Genomic DNA, 9667 nt, shown 5'->3' with positions numbered 1-9667 from the left:
CTTCCTTCCTTCCTTCCTTCCTTCCTTTCTTTCTTTCTTTCTTTTTGAGTTGGAGTCTCATTCTGTCGCCCAGGCTGCAGTGTAGTAGCACACTCACAGCCACCCCAGCGTCAAGCTGCTGGGTTCTGGGATGGCTCAGCCTCAACTTTCCAAGTGGCCGGAACTATAGGCGAGCACTACCACCCCCAGCTACACTGAATTCTTTAAATGAAAAGATTCCGTTGAAAAACAACAACAGTTGAGCAAACAAACCCAAGAAAGACAAATAAGTACTTCTCCAAGCACTTACTGGTAAAATCATTAGCTAAGTTTGGCATCATAACTTAGGCTGCAGGGTCTATAAGGGGCTCTTGGGTTACAGTTGGTGCAGCACTGTCCAGACAGAGGCCCTACCTGGTTAGACCTAACTACTCCCAGAATGTACAAGGAAGCCAAGTCTATTTTATCTGCTGCCAGCAGAGGGTGTCCATTCCTTTTTTCCATTTTTAAATTTTACATCATACTGCTGAGTCACATTTTTAGTACAAGAGCAAGACTTTAAAGTTGAAGCTTTTGCCATACATAGGACTCCACTTCTAGGGAGTTAAGGAAATTACATTATTTTCTGGCTAAATGATCCAGATCTCTGAAGAAACCCTGTCCTACACAGTGAAACCTCCCCCTTAGAGTTAGCCTTCTTTTTGTCACCACGTACTGACAAATAGGGGTACAATCTCACTCTGTATATTAGTTTTCTATGGTTTCTACTCCAAATTCCCATAGACATGATGGCTTAAACAATGCAAACTTATTGTCTTATAGATCTGAAGGCTAGAAGCCCGACACAGATCTCACAAGGCTAAAATCAAGGTGTTGGCAAGGCTGTGCACCCCACTGGAGGCTCTAAGGGGAATCAGTGTCCTCATCTTTTCCAGCTTCCAGAGCCCACCTACATTTCTTGGCTCAGGCTCCTGTTTCTCCACTTCCAAGTCGGCAGTGACAAGCAACTCCTTCTCACATCCATCACTCCGACCTTTTATCGTTCCATCTCCCTCTGACTCATTCCTTCTGATTCCTCTTCCACTGGACCTTGTGCTATCCAGGCCCACCTGAATAATCCAGGCTAATTTCCCAATCTTAAAATCAGCTGATTAGCAACCTTAATTCCATCTGCAACCTCAATTCCCCTTTGCTATACATAACATATTCAGAGATTCCCAGGATTCGGACATGGGTATCCCTGGAGGGCATTACCCTGCCTCTCATACTTATTCTATATCCTTGCTTTGTAGCCCTTCTCTATGTCTACCCATCTTCTCACTTTCCTGTTTCCAGGAATCAGTGACATATAAATTTTTACTGTGTTTGAAAATTGCTGGTTGTATAAAGTTGATATTATGGAATTTCAGCTCCTTTGTTCATCCTGCATGGGAATAACCAGTTTAAAAATGGTCCTAAGGAGGGTGGGGTAGGGGAAAAACATGGTCTTAGGGCAACCTCCTCAGGTCCCCTCTATGGGAGCTTTTCTGTCCTTTCAATAAGTCCTGCTTTCTCACTTAAAAAAAAAAAAAAAGATGTCCTTATTTATGGGTAAAATAATAGGAGCTCTAGGTTGGGCTCAGTGGTTCAAGCCTGTAATTCCAGCACTTTGGGAAGCCAAGGCTGGAGGATTGCTTTAGCCCAGGAATTTCAGACCAATCTGGCCAGCATAATAAGACCTCTTCTCTATAAAAAATAAAAAGTAAAGAATAGCCAGGTGTGGTGGCACATGCCTGTAGTCCCAGCTACTTGGGATGCTGAGGTGGAAGGATTGCCTGAGTCCCAGGAGGCTGAAGCTGCTGTGAGTCATGATCATGGCTCCTCCTAGGGAAAGATCACTGGATTGGAGTCAAAGGCCTAACTTGAATCTCGCCACCTGTACCCTTGGGCAAATTCCTTGGTGTAAGAATCAAATGAGATCATCAGCACGGAAGCAGAAAGGCATTAACACTTTTAGAGTATCTACCTGTGCCAGGCACCATGCTGGACTTTTACATCATTGTTGTTTGTCTCATTCACAACCACCCTATGAAGTAACTATTTCTTCTTCTTCTTTTGCTTTACAGATGGGGAAGCTGAGCTTCTGAGAAGTAAATTATCTTGGACAAAGCCACCAGCCAAAAAATGGCAGAGCTGGGATTTATGCCCAGAACTGCCTGGCCTAAAAAAAAAAAAAATTTTAGTGAAGTAAATAAAATAACTTATTAAGATATAATTTACATACAATAAAATGCTAGTAGGTGGTGCAGTGGCATGGGCCCATGGGAGAATCTCGAGCCCATAATTTAGCCTGTGAATTGTCTCTCATTCTAACCGGAGCAACACAGGAAAACCCCATCTCTGAAAAAAAGTATGTTTTGACTTTTTTTGTAAAATTAAACTTTCTATTTTGAGACAATTGCAGATTCAAATCCAGCTGTAAGAAGAGAGATCTGTTATATCCTTTACCCAGATTCCCACAATGGTAACATCTTGCAAAACTATCATACAATATCACAACCATGATATTGAACTCAATATAGTCAAGACACAGGACATTGTCATCACCACAAGGATTCTTCATGTTGCTTTTACAACAGCATTTTCCATCTGTGTGTCAAATTTTATGATATATTCCAAATGAAAACTTTTTCATGGCTTTTACATGCCTTCCTCTTACTTTTACTTAGGAACTATAGTATTAGCGACTGCTTAAAATGATCAAAATGACTCTATTTTTTAGAGTTCTCAAATATACTGCCTGAATATATTCCCTGATATAATCCTATAATTATACTGATTAAATCTTAGGAATCATAGATGGATTAACCCAATATCTGCTCAAATTAGGACTTGCGAGCAGCACAGAGGGTAATAGAGAAGCATCCTGAAACTCCAGAGGTTAAAGCAGCACAGTAGGGTCAAGGGCAGTCAGTGTCATAGACCCCTTGATGACTGGTAGTCATCAACAATGTGACAGATGCCAATACTGGGAGCCACCTCCTCCACCATCCACTTTCCTCCTTTCTCTCAGTTAAAGCGCTCATTTATGACTGGGCGTGGTGGTTCATACCCTATAATCCCAGAATTTAGGGAGGCTGAGCGGGGGGCTCCTTGAGTCCAGGGGTTCAAAACCAGCCTGGGTAATGTAGCGAGGCCTGATCTTGACCAAAAAAAAAAAACCAAGGAAATAAGCCAGGTGTGGTGGCACGTGCCTGTAATCCAAAGGCTAAGGTGGAAGGATCGTCTGAACCCAGGAGGGCAAGGCTATGGTGAGCTATGATTGTACCACTGTACTCCAGCCTGGGCAACAGAGGGATACCCCGACTCAAATAAAACAAAATAAAATAAGCTCGTTTAAAAGCCTACATGTCCTGGTCTCTCTCACAACTATATGTGACTAGATATGGCCACTACTTTTGGCCAAGAAGAAGTAAGCACAGGAGTAGTCTAGGACCCTTGGGAAGTCTCTAAAAGAAAGTGGCAGCCTCTTCTTCACCCCTTCCCCTTTACTCCTTCCTGAGGCCAGCAATTGGTCATCTGGTCAGAGAAGCAAAATAGGAGACTCTTGATCCCTGATGACCTCAAAGCCTCCACATCAGCTCTGGAGTGCCTATTTCTAGACTTCTTTTACTGAAGAGAGAGAGAGAAAGAAACTCCTATCTTGTTTAAGCCATGATATTTAATGGCATTTTTTCTGTTGTATGCCAACAGTAGTCCAAATGGACAGAAGCATTCTTCTTCTTATGCAGAGGCAAAGGCAGTTCTTGTTTGGTTGAGGCTTGAGGCTGCTCTTTTGCTTTGGAAAAAAACATTTCAATAGGCCCTTTGATCACACAAAATGAAAACTCCAAGATTATTACAACTGGAGTTGGAGACAGCTGGAAAGGTAAACAACTCTGAGGGATATGGTAGAATTCGATCCACCTTTGAGTAGAGCTGAGGCTGTGTGAAAAGATGGTTATGATGTTAGCGGAAAATAAACAGCAGGAAGGATTTCCTCTTCTCAGGAAAATAAGGGAGTATGGTTGAGAGCCTGCATCCCGGTAGGGTTCAAGGTCAGAGAATTCTCCCCTCTATTATCTGTTATCTAAAGATGCTCCTGGCACCAGAGGTCTAAGGAGAGCGACAGCCAGAAGAGCAACCTTCCGCAGAGATTGATCTCGAAGTCAGGACATAAACATGCATTAGTTTTTTTTTTTTTCTTTTCTGCGCAATAGTTTTCTTTGCTAATGTCCAAGTGTAATGAATATCTGTCTTTTTTTTTTTTTAACTTCTCAGCATCCATTTTCCCTCTGGCAACATGATGCTGTTTTTCACTCCTATCCCTCTCTCATTCATGTGTTTTGGGTGGGTTTGATTCCTCATCTCCAACTGATGTGAATTTTTCAAGTCAGCCTGGGCTTCAAGAGTGTCAGCTTAATGGGTCAGTCAGCCAAGCCCCAGAGAGGGTCATGGAGGGGCTGGTAAGCATAGCCCCACAAGTGTCAGCTCTAATGGGCTGGCAAGCCAAGCCCTGAGTGTTGCGATTAAGGGGGGAGCTGGCAAGCCTAGCCCCCAGGGTGTTGGCTCTAACAGGCTGGCAAGCCAAGCCCTGAGAGTGTTGCTGGTTTGGTGGGCAGGCAAGCCTAGCCCCCTGGGTGCCTCAGCTTCGAAGTCTCGCTTTCCTCCGGCAGCTCTCGTGGTTCAGCTGGCTCTGTCGGCTGGCAAGCCAGCCTCTGGGGTGCATGACTTTTTGACTCCAATGATCTTCTGCAGCTCTTCAGGTTGCAGCTCTTCAAGGTCAAGGTTCTTGCCTCATGCCCTGGAAGAATGAGGGTCACGGACAGCCGGGAGGTGAGAAAGCAGGATTTATTGAGGACAGAAAAGTTCCCACAGCGGGAGGGGACCCAAAGGGGTTGCCCATCTGGGTCCGAAAACCTGGTGCTTATATAGCTGTTGCTGTTCTGATTGGTTGCTTTTCAATCCCAGCAGTGAGGACTTTAGCTCTAGCTTGAGAGGCATGCAGGGAGCTTGTTTACCAGCGCTGAGCCTGAGAGGCCTGCCAGGAGTTCATTACATCGTTACCAGAGGACTCACCTGTCTGTCTGTCTAACCTTTTTCTAGCTATCTCCTGTCTCACAATTCCTCTACCGTAGCCCCAATCACCAAGAACATTTGTCCCAGGGGTTATTTAAGGAATAGGCTAGGAACTCAAGCCAGGCTGCCAAAGACTCAGCACTGGGATGTTTTCTGGATCATTTCTTGGGAAAGAAATGCTACTTCTTTCTGTGGGGCTTGCTAAAGTGCTGGGAACATAAGCCTGGAGATTCTGGCACCTTCTCTACTGCTACTCAGGAGAACCTACATGAGAATGAATCCAGAAGAGAGAAAGCAGGGGCAAGCGATGAAGAGAAACCAATGTCTTATCTTATTGTTTGAGCCATAGAGTCCAACTGAGCCTTGAACTACATGTATCCCCTGGATGTTTCATTTCCTTAGCCAACACATTCCCTTGTGGTCATTGCTGCACTTTAAAACCTGTTTTGTTTTGTGTCAGAGTCTCACTCTGTTGCTTAGGCTGGAGTACAATGGCACAATCACAGCTCACCATAGCCGCAACCTCCTGGGATCAGGTGATCGTTCTGCCTCAGCCTCCTGAGTAGCTGGGACCACAAGGGTGCACTACCATGCATTTTGTCTTTTTGTAGAGATAAGGTCTTACTATGTTGCACAGGCAGACTCCTGGGCTCAAGTTTCTGTCTCTTGCAACCAAGAGTCCTGACTAACACATGCAGTCTGGTCTTACTATATTTTGGGAAGTCAAGGAAGAAATTTGAATGTACATTTGGGATAGATGATTATTAGAAAACCAAAACAGCGTGAAAAACAAAAGTTGTAAGAGTGCAAAAGGTAAGTGACAGCAGTGAAGCAGAAGTCCCAAGAAAGAGGGCAACTTTGGAAAAGGAGATGGGAGCTGAGACCCCAATAATTTGCCACTAACAATAAAGACCACCGAAACTCAGAGAACTTGGGAACACTCTGATTACAATAATAAAATCAATATATCATGAGTGAAATATGATCTCTGCAGAAAACTGTCTCATAGGTCCAAGTGGGAAGAGCTGAATTCGATAATTGGCTAACATTATTCACATCTCCAAAAAAAGCAGTGAGTCAGCAGAATACAGAGGGGGAAAGCCTGAAAGAGATCTGAGATGCAGGGTTTGCTGCTGCTCCCCAAGTCTCCAATACTGGGGACACACCAAGTAGCCAGTTTTACCATCTTCTTGGCAGTACTTCCATGGAATGGGTCTGATAGGGCCTTTAACTTTTACAATCACTCCATTTAGACTCTGATAGAGACTTTAAGCTTTACATTTAGGCTCCATTTTATTTTATTTTTATTTTTATTTTTTTTGAGTTGGAGTCTCACTCTGTCGCCCAGACTGGAGTGCAGTGGCCGCTCCCGGCCACCGCAGCCTCAACCTGCTGGGCTCCGGCTATCCTTCCGCCTCAGCCTTCCAAGTAGCTGGAGCTACAGGCGCGCGCTACCACGTCCAGCTAATTTTTTTGATTTATTGTAGAGATGAGGTCTTGCCAAGTTGCCCAGGCGGGTCACAAACCCGCGGGCTCAGGCAATTCACTCACCTCAGCCTCCCAAAGCACGGGATTACAGGTTGAGCCACCAAGCCCGGCTTAGGCTCCATTTTAATTTTCAACACTCTTCAAGCAACCCTGAGATTATAATTTTATTTCCCCTGTAACTTTTTTTTTTTTTTTTTGAGTCAGGGTCTCACTCTGTTGCCCAGGCTGGAGTGCAGTGGCACCATCACAGCTCACCACAACCTTGACTTCCTGGGCTCAGGCTATCCTTCCACGTCAGCCTCCCAAGTAGCTGGAACTACAGATATGCCATCATGCCTAGCTTATTTTTTGATTTATTGTAGAGATGAGGTCTTGCCAAGTTGCCCAGGCGGGTCACAAACCCGCGGGCTCAGGCAATTCACTCACCTCAGCCTCCCAAAGCACGGGATTACAGGTTGAGCCACCAAGCCCGGCTTAGGCTCCATTTTAATTTTCAACACTCTTCAAGCAACCCTGAGATTATAATTTTATTTCCCCTGTAACTTTTTTTTTTTTTTTTTGAGTCAGGGTCTCACTCTGTTGCCCAGGCTGGAGTGCAGTGGCACCATCACAGCTCACCACAACCTTGACTTCCTGGGCTCAGGCTATCCTTCCACGTCAGCCTCCCAAGTAGCTGGAACTACAGATATGCCATCATGCCTAGCTTATTTTTTGATTTATTGTAGAGATGAGGTCTTGCCAAGTTGCCCAGGCGGGTCACAAACCCGCGGGCTCAGGCAATTCACTCACCTCAGCCTCCCAAAGCACGGGATTACAGGTTGAGCCACCAAGCCCGGCTTAGGCTCCATTTTAATTTTCAACACTCTTCAAGCAACCCTGAGATTATAATTTTATTTCCCCTGTAACTTTTTTTTTTTTTTTTTGAGTCAGGGTCTCACTCTGTTGCCCAGGCTGGAGTGCAGTGGCACCATCACAGCTCACCACAACCTTGACTTCCTGGGCTCAGGCTATCCTTCCACGTCAGCCTCCCAAGTAGCTGGAACTACAGATATGCCATCATGCCTAGCTTATTTTTTGATTTATTGTAGAGATGAGGTCTTGCCAAGTTGCCCAGGCGGGTCACAAACCCGCGGGCTCAGGCAATTCACTCACCTCAGCCTCCCAAAGCACGGGATTACAGGTTGAGCCACCAAGCCCGGCTTAGGCTCCATTTTAATTTTCAACACTCTTCAAGCAACCCTGAGATTATAATTTTATTTCCCCTGTAACTTTTTTTTTTTTTTTTTGAGTCAGGGTCTCACTCTGTTGCCCAGGCTGGAGTGCAGTGGCACCATCACAGCTCACCACAACCTTGACTTCCTGGGCTCAGGCTATCCTTCCACGTCAGCCTCCCAAGTAGCTGGAACTACAGGCACATTCCTCCACATACGGCTGATTTTTTAATTTTCTTTTAAAGAAGAGGTCTCACTATGTTGCCCAAGTTGATTCAAGAGGTCCTGGGCTCAAACGATCTTCCCACCTCGGCCTTCTAGGGAGCTGAGATTGCAGTCACGAGCCACTGCGCCTGCCCCATATGACATTCAACCATTTGTCTTTCTATTAGCTCTATGAAGGGTCCTGAAAAGGAGAAAGAGAGAGTACAGATCAAAACCATTTGGGAGAGTGGAAAGTCAAACTGTACCCGGAGGCCATGTACAAACACCGCATTTAGATGGTCTCAAGCAGAATCAGAATTTGGGGAAGGGTTGTGGAAATGGACTAGGGGAGTCGGGTAAGGAGACTACACTTTCCAAGTCCGAGATGGAGTCATAAAAGATCAGGCTGAAATGAATGAGATTTTGGTAATTGTTCTAGTCAAGCTGGGAGGATCTAAATATGGCCTTTGTTAGCTAGTGGGCTCTGAGGGATGGAGTTGGCTTAAGGGCAGGGAGCCAGGTGGACAGAAACAGAGCCCACTTCCCTTGGTTCTAGTTATTTGCATGGTAGAAGGCTCCCTGCCCATTAGGGGCCAAACTCTTATTTTTCATTAATGTCAGAAATACCATTTGAGAATATTATTCCTTTGTCCCAAATCTTTTTTCCCTTTACGAATGCAAATATCCATGAAGATAGTAAATACATTAAAAAGTCATCACTCACATAGACACTTTTATCAATAAATTTATTTATTTATTTATTTTGAGTTGGAGTTTCACTCTGTCACCCAGTCTGGAGTGCAGTGGCACACTCACGGTGACCTCAGCTTCGACCCACTGTGTTCCAGCGATCCTTCTGCCTCAGCCTTCCAAGTAGACAGAACTACAGGTGCGCGCTACTACACCCAACTAATTTTTTGATTTATAGTAGAGATGAGGTCTCGCCAAGTTGCCCGGGCTGGTGTCGAACCCACAGACTCAGGCAATCCACTCACCTCAGCCTCCCAAAGTGCTGGGATTGTAGTCTGAGCCACTGAGCCCGGCCAATAAATTTCTTTTTCTAAGCAAAACTTAGTACCCACTGTTTTACTACTTAAAAGTCTCATTGTTTTCAGTCGTAAGTAAACTTTCTAGACATTAATTTTCCTAACTTTGAATATGAAAAATTAAAACAAATCAATGAAAGGACTAACTCTGAGAATAAATAATGTAGGCAATTTTATGCTTAAAAAGTCTAAGTCCAATATTATTAATATGCAAAAGTGAACTGTTAATTTTATTATTTATTATTTTATTTATTATTATTTATTATTTTATTATTTATTATTATCTGATATTATTAATATGCAAAAGTGAACTGTTAATGTCCACATATACCACTATTTTCATGACAGTGGGGTTATGTGAACTATACATTCACAGTTTCCAATATTATATTCATCTTACAGATTATCTACCTCTGACTTTTGAATGCCATTTCTCCAGAGATATTTGTTTGAGGAAGAATAGCAAATAATGACCAACAGGCAGCCTGCCAGGTTTCAAAACCACTGCTGGCTTGGCCTTGTTTCAATATCTACATTAAAATCTTCTGTTCATTTCATCTTCCACAGAAAAGAATTTGCATTGCTAAACTTGAATAATACAGCAGGCATTTCTAATTTAGGTGAAACATCCATTCTGCCAGA

This window comes from Carlito syrichta, unplaced genomic scaffold (genome assembly GCF_000164805.1).
Source record: "Carlito syrichta isolate Samal-C Ts95f unplaced genomic scaffold, Tarsius_syrichta-2.0.1 Scaffold302431, whole genome shotgun sequence".
Taxonomy (NCBI): domain Eukaryota; kingdom Metazoa; phylum Chordata; class Mammalia; order Primates; family Tarsiidae; genus Carlito; species Carlito syrichta.
The sequence above is the reverse complement of the archived record's forward strand: the minus strand, read 5'-3'. Positions refer to the sequence as shown.